Source organism: Otolemur garnettii, unplaced genomic scaffold (assembly GCF_000181295.1).
Source record: "Otolemur garnettii isolate 467f Iridium unplaced genomic scaffold, OtoGar3 scaffold00090, whole genome shotgun sequence".
Lineage (NCBI taxonomy): Eukaryota > Metazoa > Chordata > Mammalia > Primates > Galagidae > Otolemur > Otolemur garnettii.
This window is the reverse complement of record NW_003852485.1, coordinates 2,044,014-2,059,755: the sequence shown is the minus strand read 5'-3', so window position 1 is coordinate 2,059,755 and position 15,742 is coordinate 2,044,014.

Genomic DNA, 15,742 nt, shown 5'->3' with positions numbered 1-15,742 from the left:
ACAATATGTTAAATTTATTTCTTGGTCCATACTGGGGTCAATATGATAGAGTTACATTAATGAGCTGCAAAATCTTGCCTAATCTCTCAGTAGAACACAAATACTGTATGAATAATGTTACTGGCCAGTCCCAACACGGACTAGCCAGTGTTCATAAAAGCTTTCTAAGATAGTTCTCCAGCAATTTTGATTTTTGCTCTTATCTAATCTACCTTCCAATGACTTGAATTCAAGAGGGTAAATAAAAAATTGGCCACCAAAGACATTGCAACTTACTCTTTGGAAATAAAATCAATATGTTATCTAATTTCAAAGAATATAAAGTAGTACTTCAATTTAAAGCCTAGTAAGTATGAGCCAGCTAGTGACCTTTTACCTACAGCCTTGGGATAGACAGTGCTATGCAAAGGCAAAATAAGAAATTCTACTATATTGTAATAAAACACCTCTTTTTTTTTTAGTTTTCAAAAAATTAGAGTTCCTATTAGAGTTACTATAGTGTGAATGATTGTATAATCATAGTAGATTAGTAGATCAGCCTGATCTACTAATGCCTAAAATGATAAATAACCTAAACTCTGATAAGTTAATTCAATACATATGTAGGAAACATCTAATTTGTGCCAGTCCCTTGATGGTATCTCAAAGCCAGAGCGGCTGTTAGCTAAAGGACATCATAAGAAATCAAAGACACATGAAGCACTGCCTTAAATGTATATGAAATTTGTAAGTGTTGACCTGGCTTTCCCCCAGCCTGGATTACAGAAAGCAGTGAGGTATAAGCTCCTCTGATCTATGTAAGTTGACTGCAAAACTTGAGAGGCACTAGAGAATTCCTCATTCTTATTGGAAGCTACATGTGCTTGGCCATTTGCATCTTTCTTTCAGATAGTAACTGCACTAAAGTGGAATCTCTATAGTTGACCACCTCCCTGCATTGACCTCCTTAAGTTGACCTAGTTTTCATAGACCAGGCATGTACCACATATGGGTATTAGTACAGTAAGCTTAGTTTTTTATGCTGACCACCTCCATAGGTTGACCAGTTTATTATAGTCCCTTTCATGGTCAGCTTTCAGTGGCTCTAATGTATTTGTTTGTACCCTGATAGTAAACCATAGTGGAAAATATTAGCTAGACATGTTGGCTTACACTTGTAATCTCAGTACTTTGGAAAGCCAAGATGGGAGGATGGTTTGAGTTTAGGAGTTGGAGGCCAGCCTGGAAAACTTAGTGAGAACTCACCTATAAAAAATAAAACCATTAGCCAGGAGTGTTGATTAATGTATGCCCGTAGTCCAGGCTATTGAGGGGACTGAGACAGGAGAAACACTTGAGCTCAGGAGTTTGAGGTTACAGTGAGCTATGATCAGGCCACTACACTCTAGCCTGAGCAAGAGAGTGAAAGCCAGTTTCAAAAACAAGCAAGCAAACAAAAAACCCCACAAAGTGGAAGAAATTTACACCAACTAAGATTCTACATTTAACAGGTATGCTGAATGGAATAGTTTCTGTGTGAGAATTGAGTTTAGCTCACATTTTACTAGGTGCTTCTGAATATGCAAAAACATGGATATTCTAAGTATAAAGAACTTAATACTTGATATTTAAGATTCAATTTCAATTCAAAGATTTTACTTTGGTCAATTGATTGGAAAAAAGCAGTCGGTATTTTATTTCCATTGAATTAATTACATGTGAATGCTAAATATAGGAGCCCTATGTATCCACAAGTTGAGTGTCCCTAATTTTACAATCCAAAATCCAAATGCTCCAAAGTCCAAAACTATTTGATCACCAGTGAGGCACTAGTGGAAGCTTCCACATCTGATCTAATGTAAGGGATTGGAGTTAAAACATAGTCAACACTTTGTTACATATACAAAATTGTGAAAAATATTGTGTAAAATTTTTTTTCAGCTATGTCTACAAGATATTGAATATGAAAAAATGAATTTTGTTTTTAGACTTAGGTCCCATCCTCAAGACATCTCATGATGTATGAGCAAATATACTAAAACTAAAAACTCTGAAATCCAAAATATTTCAGGTCCCTAGCATTTTGAATAAGGGATACCCAACCTATAGATTCCTCAGCTTTCCCTTTATATTCTACATGATTTCTTTTTTAAGGTCACCTAGAATCAAGATAGAAAATTAAGTTATAGAAAATCAAGCTCTTCTGGCTCACATTTTTTTCTGTTTTAAATGGTATATTGCATTTAATAAGTAGATTTTTATATAGACATTATTTTTAACTCTAAATTTATTGAACATTTGATCTTTATATACATTTTTTTTTTTTTTTTGCAGTTTTTGGCTTGGGCTAGTTTTGAACCGACCACCTCTGGCATATGGGGCTGGCCCCCTACTCCTTTGAGCCACAGGCGCCACCCTACAAATTTTTTTTAAGTGAATACATTGCATGTATGATTATTAATGAAAAAAATCACAAATGCCTTCACTGTTGACATCTAATTTGGCATAGAAAAGTTAAATTATTTTTCCAAGATAACTAAGAAGCCATTGAACAAGTTTAGATTACAACTCAAAGTTCTCCCAAAATACTATTTTCTATATATTCCTTTCATTAAGTAGAAAAACTATATTCACCATCATATTTGAAGAAGTTTTGGTTATCGAAACATTGAAACCGTGACTTGCCCAAACAAGGAATGCCACAGCTGAAACATAGTCATGACCAAGGCTAATAACATTTCTTTCAAGATAAGTTAGAATTTACATAGATAGATTTATTGATTAAAATAAATATTTGTATCTGATTAGGTAAGGTACTTCCCATGCATTCAAGGTGAGGGAATACCAAGAAGGATCAAAACTTATCTTAGCCAATGTACAGATTTCCCAAGAAAACTTAAAATTCTAAAAAGAAATTCAGAAATGTAAAAAGCATTGCACATGTAGTATGCATTGTTTTAGTACTTAGAGGACAATTTACAGTTGACTTTCTATCATATCTGGACTACTTTCACTTTCAAAGTCGTGGGAATATACAAGACACAATTATTTTATGTAAACAGACGTTTTGTTTGTTACATATCTACTTCAGTTCACCTGACACCTCTGCTAACCTATCTGGTATCTTTGTGCAGATATATGTAGTATCTTGGCAATCAGTCAGAAAAAGCTTCTATTTTGGGAAATAAACCCCCATGGGCTGCTTTTCAGCAAGCTGAGAACTGGCTGGATTTGAGTCCCACTCAGAATCCCATCTGGCAACTTTGTGCAGTGTCCAGTCATTGCAATAGCCCTAAGTCCACCCTCTGTTCTGTGATCAGTGACTACATACTCTCTTTTTAATAAAAGCTCTTTTTCAGGTTAATGATCTTGTCCTTTCATAAGGAAGTTGGCCATCCTTTTGACTAATGGATTCCTTAACCATTGCATTTAAAATTTCACAGCCAAGATTCCAACTTTAAATATCCTTACATTTATCAAAAAAACAAAGCAGCAAAAAGATAAGACTATACTCCATAAGAGGAAACTTTACAAAATGTGAACATTTAAAGAGAAGAAAAAGGCAGAAATCATCAGCGAAACCAAACAATTGAGACTTTACAGTGTTTTAGTTTAAAATCATCCCCATGAGGGCACTATGAAATATTTATACTTTAATGTCCCAGATTAGTTTCATCTAATCTGCCGAGTCACAGATATAGCCTAATAATATGTCCCTGGATGGAGTAATGTACTGACATCAGCAGGATAGGCCCAGTTTCCATTGCTAATATTTGTTTTACAAGCTGTTGTAGAAAGGTTGTAAGTTAAGAAACTCTCTCAACTCTGGGACACAGAACTCCTTTACAAACGTTCAAGAATTCTCTGCTTAGATTTCTAGGTATTTCTTAATTCACATTTATATACCAGAGCCAATACTTGCAGAATTTCTACACAATTGCTATATGCCCCCCAACTATTAACCAATTGTTAAAAATTTTGAAAGCATTAGAAATAAATCTATAAAGTTGCTTCAAAAAAGTACATGTGATTAATACCTAGTGATGAGAACAGTTTCTTAAGACAGAGAGAAGGTAGAGCAAATTAATCTTAATTGATTTATCTGTTACTCAGAATAACACCATGATAAATAATTATCACCTAGACCCAACTGGTTGTACCATTCTCTTTCAAGTGATATTTGTGACATATTATCAGCATACACGACTTAAAAGCTTACATATGTTTTTCCCATTCATGTAATCTAATCAAAGGTGTAAACGCTGAGTCTGTGCCAGGACAAATATTCCTTGTTACACGGCTGAAGCCGCATGGTCCATCTGGAGTTGCTGGTCTGCCTGATATCACATGACAGATCCTACCGGCATGGAAGATGAAAGGATGTCCAGGACACGTGTCTAGGGATGACAGTTTTCTTTGTGATGAACCACAGAATCACAGCTTGTTAAATAAGACTGTGACAGTGATAAAAGACAAAGGCATCGGTTTGTAGCAGAATGCAGCCTATCCGCCCATGACAAACCAGGCTATCTCTTCTCAGGCATGCTGACATCTCATAAAGCATTCCCACAAGTGGTGGCCAGAAATAGTGTCTGAAGACAGCCCATAAGAGTGTAATAGCTTGCTGCTTATCTTTGAGCAGATGAATGGAAAAAACCTGGAGTGCACAATGCATTCTCTTAGCCTCTTGGGTAAAAATGAGGAAGGTAGGAAGTCTCCTACTTTGGACATTTTGTATGATGAGCCTATTGCATTAAAATCCTGAGCAGCGACATGAAGATAATTACGAGGTCCTTGCTTTCAAAGTATGCCAGTTTGGAACTTCTCCTGTTGTTCTATGAGTCCACAGGTCTAATTTTAAAGTGCTGCTGTTTATTTAAAAATAATGCATCCATGAAAGTCTATGAAATAATAAAAGCAATAATAACAGCCACCATTCAGTCAATGCTTATGGTGTGATAAGGATAGTGCCAGGTTCATAATATGTATGTTATCTAAGTTAATCCTGATAACACATACATTACCTAAACATAACTGAATGTATTATTGGCTTTCAGTCAATGATACTGTCATATTCATTTTGCAGATGCCTAAGCTGAGACACAGAGAAATAATTAGTCCAGGCCGCGCAACAGGTGAATTGAAGGTTAGAATGTGAAACTCCTGATTTACCACTTCTACTCTATCACAGTTAGTAACAAATAGAGTGGGAACTATTATAAAAATGGATGGATGAAAAACATCTATGATCTTGCACACTTATTTTGAGGTCACACCTAATACATAAAGGACTTCAACCAAGGCTGACATTAAAACCATTAGGTCCAGTTTTACACATGTATTAGTATGTCAGAACATGAGGTTTTTCCAGACATTTTGCCGATGATGAAGATATTCACAAAATAGACAGTTTTATTGACTACTTCTTTCTTTTGCTTTTTTTCCCCTTTCATTTTCTTAGTTTCTCTCTAAGCCATCATATTTTCTAAGACCCCATCTCTTTTCATCTGATTGACTCAGACCTGAGTTCCTTTGAATTGTGGGGCCTTCTCTTCCTGATGAGTCATTTCATAACACACACATTCAAAGGAGCCTTAGGTTCTACTTAATCACTTTATGCTCTTTCATAGTCCCACAGTTGCTTTGTGAATGCAAATGTTCGCTCTTTACTATTCCCACCAAATTTCTTCACTATGTAAATGGGTCAAACACTTCTCTAAATTTATATCAGACTTTGTAAAATCCTGGACACCTAGAAGAAGCCCAGTGAATGCTTATCCAATTGAAGTGCTTTTCTCTGTTAATGGTTTCAAAGACCAAGGAGAGACTAACCCCTTGAGGTTAAGGAACAATAATACCTGCCAGATCTAAATTCTAAATAAGCTTCTCAGTACCAATAGAATCTTGCTTTGAACAAATAATGTGACTTTTACTAGCTCACTAAAATTGAAAAACAATCCTTTCAATCCAGTAGTTCTTACTGTCCTCAGGGGACTGGCTAAATTAAATGTTACTATTTTTGTTTTAATGGCCAACTTAATTCTAGGTGCTAATGATAGGCTTTAATACAACTTATAGACAGAATACAAAGATTAATGTTGACAAATATTTTTAATTGAAAATTATAATATAAAAAGGTTTGAAATTAAACTTCAATATCACTAATTAACTTCACTGGTTCTGAACTCTGACTTCACATTTGAATCCACTGAGATACACTCACACAACTCACACATTCACATACGCTCATGTGCCATCTGCAAGAATTAATGACTAAGGTGGAACTTAAATAAGCTAGGACACTAGAAAATATTCTCAGGTGATTTCAATGTGTATCCAGGATAAGCTAGTGATCTGGTTTAACTGCTGTTTGGTTCTAGAATTCCTTCTACAACATATCTTTCTAGAATTATGCAAACTATTTCTTAATACCTTCAATGATAAAGCAACATCAGTGTACTTAATGACTCTATGAACTGAAAGACTTAAGGTCACTTGCCAAATGCATTAATTATTTATTTGTTTGTTTGTTTTTATTGTTGGGGAATCATTGGGGATACAAAGAACCTGATGATACTGCTTGCATTTGTTAGGTAAAGTCCTTCTTATAATTAAGTCCTGAAAAATGCATTCTTTATAATCAGGAAGAATAACTCACTTCTGAAAATAACATACAAAGTTATTAGATTTCAGAATTAGTGCAGTTCACAATTCAAAATTATAAAACATATACCATAAAATGTAACTTTTAAACCAATATTTTCCTCATAAAAATCTTTGTGTTGTTGGTAAGAAAAGTGAGGAAATCAAGTAGAAAGTGGCTAAGGAGAAGCAAAAGAAATACTATTTTGGGTTTGTTTTTTTTTTAAGAAATATTCTTAAGCAGAAAGTAACAGAAAAAGGGAAAACAAGAGATTAAACGGAAGGTTAATAATTACTTAGAATGCAATAATTGGAAAATATGGCCATAACCTTTGCTCAATTTTTAGCCACCAGCTTCAAATCACAGAACATCAAGAATAGAGGTCAGATTATACACGAGGGATGTATGTGTTGTTTCTCATTCAGAGAGATGGGCAGGCTTTACAGAAAGATATCAAAACCCACTATTTGATGAAATCAAATAACATTAATGGAACATCCAATATATGAAAGACATTGTAAGAATAAGGGCTTGGAAATAGTTAGCAAAACTAGTCAGTATATGGAAAACCTGACAAAATCAGGCAGGCATATTGAAGTGGACCAGTCAGTTTTAAAAGAGGCCAGAAGTAGTCAGTGATGGAGCTAGAGGTAGGAAAACCATCAATATCTGATTAGAATGATGAGAGCAGTGAACAGTGGTTCCTAGTGGGATGTAAGCTTGGCTTCCGAAAAGAACACTGGTATTAGAAAATAACTGAATGATTAGGAAGATACTTTTCTAAATGAATTGACAAGACTGAACTAATGAATTTGGCTCTGTCTTCTCCCAGACTTAGAACCACATCAGGATCCCTCAAGCTGGAGTTTAAAGAAAGGTTGAGATGGTTGGTATTACAGGTATATGAACTTTAGCTGTAGTTATTTGAAGTTTAATGGGACATAAAGCAAGGAAGGTCATTGCAGACACTGTGCTAGATATAAGAGAAAACATTAAGGTATTTCCCTTCCTATAACAAACGATAAGAAATAGTAAAGAGAAGAAAGATATAGAAAAAATATCCAACGTACACAGCCCTACTATGAAACTAATTTATAGCTTTCATACGAAAGCTATAACCTAATTATAGCCTAAGAATATGGGGAGGGGGAGGGGAGGGAGGGGGAATGGTGGAGGGAAGGTGATTGGTGGGGTCACCTCTATGGCTTATCTTACAAGGGTACAAGTGAATCTTTCTAAAAGTGGAATATAAACATCTTAACACAAAACTAAGAAAATGACATAAAGGTTATGTTAACCAGTTTGATGAAAATATTTCAAATTGTATATGAAAACACCACACTGTACCCCATGATTGCATTAATGTACACAGCTATCATTTAATAAAAAAAAAGATTAAAAAAAGAAATAGTAAAATAAATTTCAAATATAATAATTAGAAGAGCTGGCACAGGATTGCAGAAGATTAATTATGCATTGATGAATTGGTTGGATAATAATGGCTTTAAGAATCCTAAGAAGGTACAATTCCCTTTGATCAGAAGAGCTAGGGAAATCTAAAGAAGAAATTTGTGAATAGGTATGAGTATAAGGTAACATTCCAGGGAAGTTGTATTCTGCCATGAAACGCTTAAGGATAGTATATTAAGATAGTTTCAATTATAATTTATTTTATGAGAGTAGGATTTTGACAAAGACACATGGGTTAAGTATTTGAACACATACTTAGGAGTTTGGGTTTTATTTTATGAACAATGGGGACCCACCTTCCTTTTACAGTAAGTAATCATTTGTGATCAAAATAGTATTTGAAAAAAATGACTTATAGTTCGTGTAGAATGGATTGGAAAGGAGAAATTGGAGGACTGAATACCTATTGTGAAGTCCATACAGTAAAGCAGATGAAAGGCAATAAGGCCTGAATGTGAGTCTTGGCAGTGGAGATAGAAAGAAAATGTCTGAGGCAATAGTTTTTCTAAAGAAAGAACTGAGAAAATGTGGCAACTATATATTAACTTTAGTACTTCAATCATTCAGCTGTAATCAGAAGTCTCAGATGAGTCCATTTGGCGAAACAATAGCTCAGTTGAAATGTGTGACAACTTACTGCTTAATGGGTCACAAAGGTCAAACTGGAAAAGCTTCTTATTTAGATAAAATTATTCAAACACTATTTGGAAATACATTTCACTCATCTAGTGTCTACCAAAATTTAGGCAACCCTCTCCATTAGGCCTTTTCATCTGTGGAACTTATCCAAGCCAACAATGTTCCTTGGCCTCTGATGTCCTTTCCAAATCATATCTGACAGGGAAAGAACCCTCTGTCTGTATTGAAGACAGAAAATAACATTAAACTCTACAGCAATGCAGATTCATTAACATTTAAAAGGATTTTGAAAACACAGAGGTTATGAATTTGACCATATAAAAGTTCCATTTAGCTTGTTGGTACTTAAGGTGACAGTGCACAGAGAGATCAGCTTTGAAGGTGGCAACAGCAACAACAACAAAAAACTTCAAAAGTTCTTAAAACAGTATGAAAATCTAAAGAAAACAATTCATTATACATCTAGGTTTTTCATATAATAGAAATTTTCTAAGTAAATTCTATACATAGATAATAGTTAAAAAATCAACTTTATCACCTAGAATGCCTGAAATTTGGAGGAATCCATCTCTTCTGTAAGGCCTGAAGACCTGTTGTCAATAATGTCACACAGTTTATTGTTGTCCTTTTCATTCTGCATTCTTTGAAAAGCCCCATGTACTCAAGGTAATACACTTAGCTCTTTTATTTTTTGTTAGAGATATACTCTGCAATTTGTTCTATGTAGAACATTCTATGATTATACAGACATATTCGGCACATCCTAAGATGATAATACTTCACAAAATTGGAAAAGACTTTGGAAATTATATAGCCAACCTCCCACTCAGGATAGAAATACCTTCTCTGACAAGGATATCCCTGACAGAAATTATCACCCAGACTCTGTCTGAAGGCTTTGCAAGCATTTCTTTCTTTATGTCCTACTACTACAAGAAAAAACTCTTCTATGTACTTATCCAAGGCATTTATAAAATTAGTAATCAAGGCAAAGCCAAATGCTAATTCTGCTACACCAGATATCTATTGGAAACATCACTATTCCTGGTATTTTATGTTTTACCTTATCTTACCATCTTGCCCACAATGATATAAGAAATTATAATGCTCAAATCATTAGATACATTAAAAGCAAAGAATTTCCAAAAAGAAAAGAATTTCCAAAAGAGAAATGCTCCATCTAGGGCATTCTTACCTTCCAGAGAAAATCCAATTAATAGGATATGACTTGTTCTTTATGACCCCATGATGCCTTCTAGTCATCACCACTTTATTTTGATAGTGCTTACAAATGACCTATTCATTAATTTATTCTGGAATTCTTTCAGAGCTTAAAATTAAATTCACCTGAATGTATATTTATAATACAGTGTATTGATTCATCTGGTTTAACAAATACTCATTAACAAACAAATATCATTTTGTAGTGTTGTGAGAGGACATATGTTCTCTACATTATAGGAGCTTGTACTCTCCTGGGGGACAAAATAGAAAAGCAAACAATTTAAACACACAGTTGTAAGGGAGAAGAAAGGGGAAATGGTGGAACTTGGTGGCACCTTGGATAGGCAGTTAGGGAGGTAAAGCTTTCCAGAAGATTTGAGATCTTATCTGAGATGTGTTCAATAAGTAGAAGTAAAAGCAGAGATAATCAATGTGGGAAAATCAGCATGTTTGGAGGTCCCCACAATAGACTTCCAGTTCACTGAATAAAGTCAGAGTGTGTACAGGAGAGTATTAGACTATGATGGGGAGAAAATGGTCTGGAGGCTGTAGGTCTCATTTCTTAAAATGAGACCAAAATGTACTGTACTTAGAGAATCCTTAACATCATAGAAATACTACATATGCCATAGGAATACTGCATATGTATTATCTAATATATATATGAATTAATTAAAAGAGAAGTACTATGTAACAACCAGAAAGGTAGAAGGTAGGAAAAAACAGGAAAATGTGATACATGAATGCCAAAGAAAGAACTATTTTCCATAAGAGAGGGAGGAATCTATTATGCATATGTCCTTTGTGAAATCAACAAGGTAAAAATGAGAAATGTTCCCACAGAGGTGGGAACATCAGTGGAGTTGAAAATGCTAAAGCCCAGTTGTTATGGATTGAGGAGTGAAGGCAAGGGGAGAAATGCACGGGTAAGTACAGGGAGCCTGATGGATAACTTGACTGTAAATAGAGAAGATGAAGACAGACCACAGGGAATACATTTCAAGGGACACATTTTTAAGCTTGGAAATATTAAGAATTATAAAATTTAATATCTAGACCAAATATAGGAAAAAGAAAAATATATGTAAACCTAAAGAGTCAGAAGAGAATAAGGTCAAGATCAAATGGTGAAATTCACCACAAGCAACAGAAAAGACACCTCTTTTACTTTAAAAAGTAAATGAGGAAAAAGATCAGTGCAGGGAAATCTCCAAGTTTAGTGGGAGCTATAGGAAATGAGAATGCTTATCTGATCTGTTCTACTGAATCTGTCAGACCATCAGCTGGGATGGAGATAGATATTTAAATCAAACATTTAAAAGAATGAAATCTTTGCAACAAAGAGGAGTAGAGGCCAGAATAGCTTACTTTCCAATTATTGGAAATGTTGAGAAATAGTAAATTATCGACAAATTATACCACTATTTTCTAGTGGCTTTCAGGACTCATTTGGGGATGGCAACCAAAAGATATAATTTGTGCTGTTTTGTGAAATTTCTTTATTTCTTGTCTTATATTCAAGGTACATTAGCTAACATGGACAGAAGGTGAAAGTAATTGGAGTTGAGATTAAAACATTAAGAGGCTAAGCATTTAGATGAGTGATCTTGGGGAGTAGATATCACCCAGGATGATGAAAGGATTGGAATGAAAAGAAGACAGTAGGCACTAAACTCTCCCATGAATGAGAAATGCACAGGCAATATGGCTGTGAAGGACAGCAATGAGGACGACTAGGGCCTGAAAGGCTTGATGTTATTTATCTCAAAAAAGTCAACTGTTACATGGAAATGGAGAAGTAGTATCTTGGAAGCAGCACTGTAGATCTTAGCAGGAGGAGAATTTGAGATGCATTAGATGGGGGGCGAGGAAACAACAGCCTCCGCTAGAGGGGTCTGTAGATAGGCACCAGAGGCTAATTACATTGTATCCTATCTCCAAAACTAGAACAGTTGCACCTCTAATCTATGATACCTCTATGAATGAACAAAGATGAATGATAAGGAATTTTCAAGATGGCCAAGATATTCAGGATCCACATAATCATGATTGTTAAACCCCTTCTGTGACTGACCCTAGCAGGTTTTATTCCATGTCAGATTAAAGAACATTCCTGTGCTTATAAGGGACAAGTCAGACTAGAAAAGTAAAATACTCACAGAGAAACCATTTTCTTGTTACTACTGGTTCCAACACAACAGCATTCCCCCTGCACAGGCCCCAAGTCTTTGTCATGTCCCTACAAGCCTCTTAAAATTAATAGCCACTTTCCTTCATTGTTAACTATTTACTGCTACTTGAGATGCTTTCACCAGCCCTGTGAGATGGAAATTAAGCTTCTGTACAGCAAAGGGAATAATGAATGGAGGAAAGAGGCCTGCAGAATGGGGGAAAATATTTATAAACTTTATTCCAACCAAGAACTAATACCCAGAATCTATATAGAACTCAAAAAAATCAGCAAGAAGAAAACATCTCCATTACAAAGTGGAAAAAACATGAACAGAAGTTTTTCCAAAGAAGACAGACAAATGGCTTCTATTTACTTTTATTAAACTGTTACAATGAAAGCAGAACTTAGAGAAGGTGGGAAAATTGGACAGGTTCACAGAGCTACCTGGCTCCAAAGCTCATGTACTTCTGTGACCATAAGTCAATATCTACTTGTGTTCGATTTCCCTAATTTTCACTTATTTGCTGCTCAGTAACCTTGTGCCTTGCTGGAGATATCAACCTAATATGATCAAATGAACAATATACCCATAGAATAACCCCCACATATCTTAAACTCTGCATATTAATGCTCTGCATATTCAATCTGTCTTTTCTCCCTACAGATTTGGTTTTCAATTCACTTCCCATCTACCCCAATCTTAAATATTCACTGATAATTTGGTGTCTATGTTTCTCTACATGTGACTTCTGGCCTTCTTTTTTTCCTTTATTATCCTAGTTGTAACATTCTTAGAGTTCTCTAGACATTGTTTTCCTACACTATGCTAAGTGTGATAACATGGAGCAGAAATCTAACATCACTGCTCTCCAAAAAATCTAGAACCCTAGCAGAAAGTCAAATAGGTCTTCTTGCTAGGTCCCTCTGGAAGTGGATGTCGCCTGGATCTTGGCTCCAGTGCCAAGAATGAGCTCTGTTGTCAACCAGGTAAAGAAATGATGACAAATGCAAAGTAATCATGACCACATATATATGTATATTGCAGAACAAAGGCAAATAAACTATAAGGAGAATATGGAGAATACTATAAGGAGAAACTATAAGGAAGAGCAAGACGGGTCCTTCCTAAGTGGAGAAGAGATCCCAGGTCTGAACATACTAAGCTGCCTAGTTTAGCCCCACAGGACTGGCTGTTGTCTCCCGCCTTTAGGGTAACAGACAGGTTGGAGTTACATAGCAAAACTTCTTAATATGCATGCATCTTCTCTGGAGCCTTCCCAAGAACCAATGGGGGGTGGGGTGTTGAAATTTGCAATTTTAATTATAAGCTAATGGGGCCAATGGGTCAAGCTCATTGTAAGGTCACTAAGGCTCCTTACTATTTGTCCCTACCTTGAACAGTTCCTAACCATTACTTGGTTCCTACTCTCCCCCTTAGTCCTACCTCTCAGGAAGAGAAGCTGGGTACTGAGGGGGACATTTCTTCCTTATAGGCAGGCTGAAAGTAAGAAGCTAAGGGCAGAGATAGCACACCTCCCCACCCAGGCACCACATCCCAGGTGGGCATGATGTCCATGACTGGTGAGGGCAGCAGAGGGAGCATTGATGGAGCAGAGCCTCTGCCACATGACGGCCTGTTGGTGTGAGTCTGGTGGAACTCCAGTGCAGGGCATGAGGAGGTGACGTTCAAGCCAGGCCAACATTCTCAAGGAACCTTGACCTGGAAGCTTATAAGTGGACAACTGGACTTTTTACAAATCGAATGAGATGGGAACATGAGTCAACTTCCATTTAAATGTCAAGCACTTCTGTGATCTACACTCAGGGCAAACACAATTTTGTTCTTAAAATTGCTGCTGATTATTATGAATTTCTTGACTTCTAATCCCTGGGATATACCTGGGATTCAGACATTTGGATTTATATGGTTTGAAAATTTCACTTGAAGTTAATTGCCTTTTGTAAGATTGCAGAGCTTCATAGGTAAGTTACTACAGAGGGCAAGTAAAAGAAAAATTTCTTTGGACATTAAGTAAAACATTTATACACACCCAGAAAAAGAAAATGTTCTGCAGCTCAAAGTGACAGCTCATCTCAACGTTACTGTTTACCTTCATTCACTCACTTTATAAGTATTTTAAGTGATTGTTATTGACAAGACAGTTGGAAAAGTACAAAAAAAAATCATACAAGAATGCAACTATAAAGATCCCTCCACCCTGCCCGGGGTGGTGCCTGTGGCTCAAAGGAGTGGGGCACCAGCCCCTTATGCTGGAGGTGGTGGGTTCAAACCCAGCCCTGGCCAAAAACTGCAAAAAAAAAGATTCCCCTTCCCGCCCAGGAAAGGAAAGATATGTTTGTGAATAATTATGATTTATGAAAAGTATTATAAAAGCCTTAGGAATCACAGCTTAAATTTAAGTACCATATCTAACACTGTTCAAATCTAATACTATTCTCAATTTTTCTTATATGGGTGGATGGTAGGAAGTGGTAGTGGTAGCAATTCTTCCAAAGTAGTTAGGCTGGTTGGCAACATTTAGAAAAATAGAAGAATGTGTACCAGACTTTCTGGGGATAAAGAGGTGCAATTTTTAAAAGCCTCTAAGAGATTAATGTATTATTCCCTACTCGTGCACAAATGCATCTTTCTGAGGATTTTTTAGTTGAATAAACAAAAACAACACTGAGACAGAGTGTTCATGGTTCAGACAGAGTGTCTGGTAGTTAATGGTACCCTATTTGGGCTTAGTGGTTTAATAAATTTTAGAGTTTACTGAATATTGTTTATTTGGTGAGTCCTTAAACTAAAAAATACATTTAATTAAGAATAATTTAGTGATCATTTTTATCACAAAAATTGTGCTCCAATTTTCTGTTTTTGCAAATATTTCTAAAGTTCAGATTCTGGGTAGTACAAGGAAAGTGATTTGAACATCATAGTAAAAATGTATGATGAATTTACATACATGTTAAGCTAAAGAAATAGTTAATATAAAATAACTAAATCCAGTTGGGTGATTATTTTGAACTTTATGAATGACAACAAAAATCTTAGTTCCAAGGTGCTGATAACAAAATACCATATAATCTTATTAATCCACTTTAATCAAAATGAAAAATAGAAAGTTAGTGAAATGTTTGACTTGAGTAAGGGGTAAACTGTCCAATAAAGATACATTATAGCAGAAGCAGGTAAAAGGTGGGCTACAAGAAGAGGGTTAGCCTTGGAGTTCCAAATACCAAGTCCATAACACAAGAGCCCTTTGATTTAAAAAGGTGCAATGCCACAAATACAAATATTAGGGTTAGGTGGCCAAAGATTTTTATAATTGGTATGACTAAACATTCAGTATCCAGAGAGGTTCTCAGTGTCCATTCGTTTCTAGGTGACAAGCCATAGACATTCTACAATTCTTGATGCAATTCTCAAATAACAAAAATGACCCTGCTTGATTATATAGTTTCCATTTTCTCTTTTTTCTTTCTTTGCCCTCTTTCTTTTGTTTTCTTTATCCTTTTCTTAGTACTATCAGTTATATTTAGCTTGTACCATATAGTTTTGACAAAAAGATAGGAAAAAAGATTCTATAAATGCAGTATAACCTCTTAAC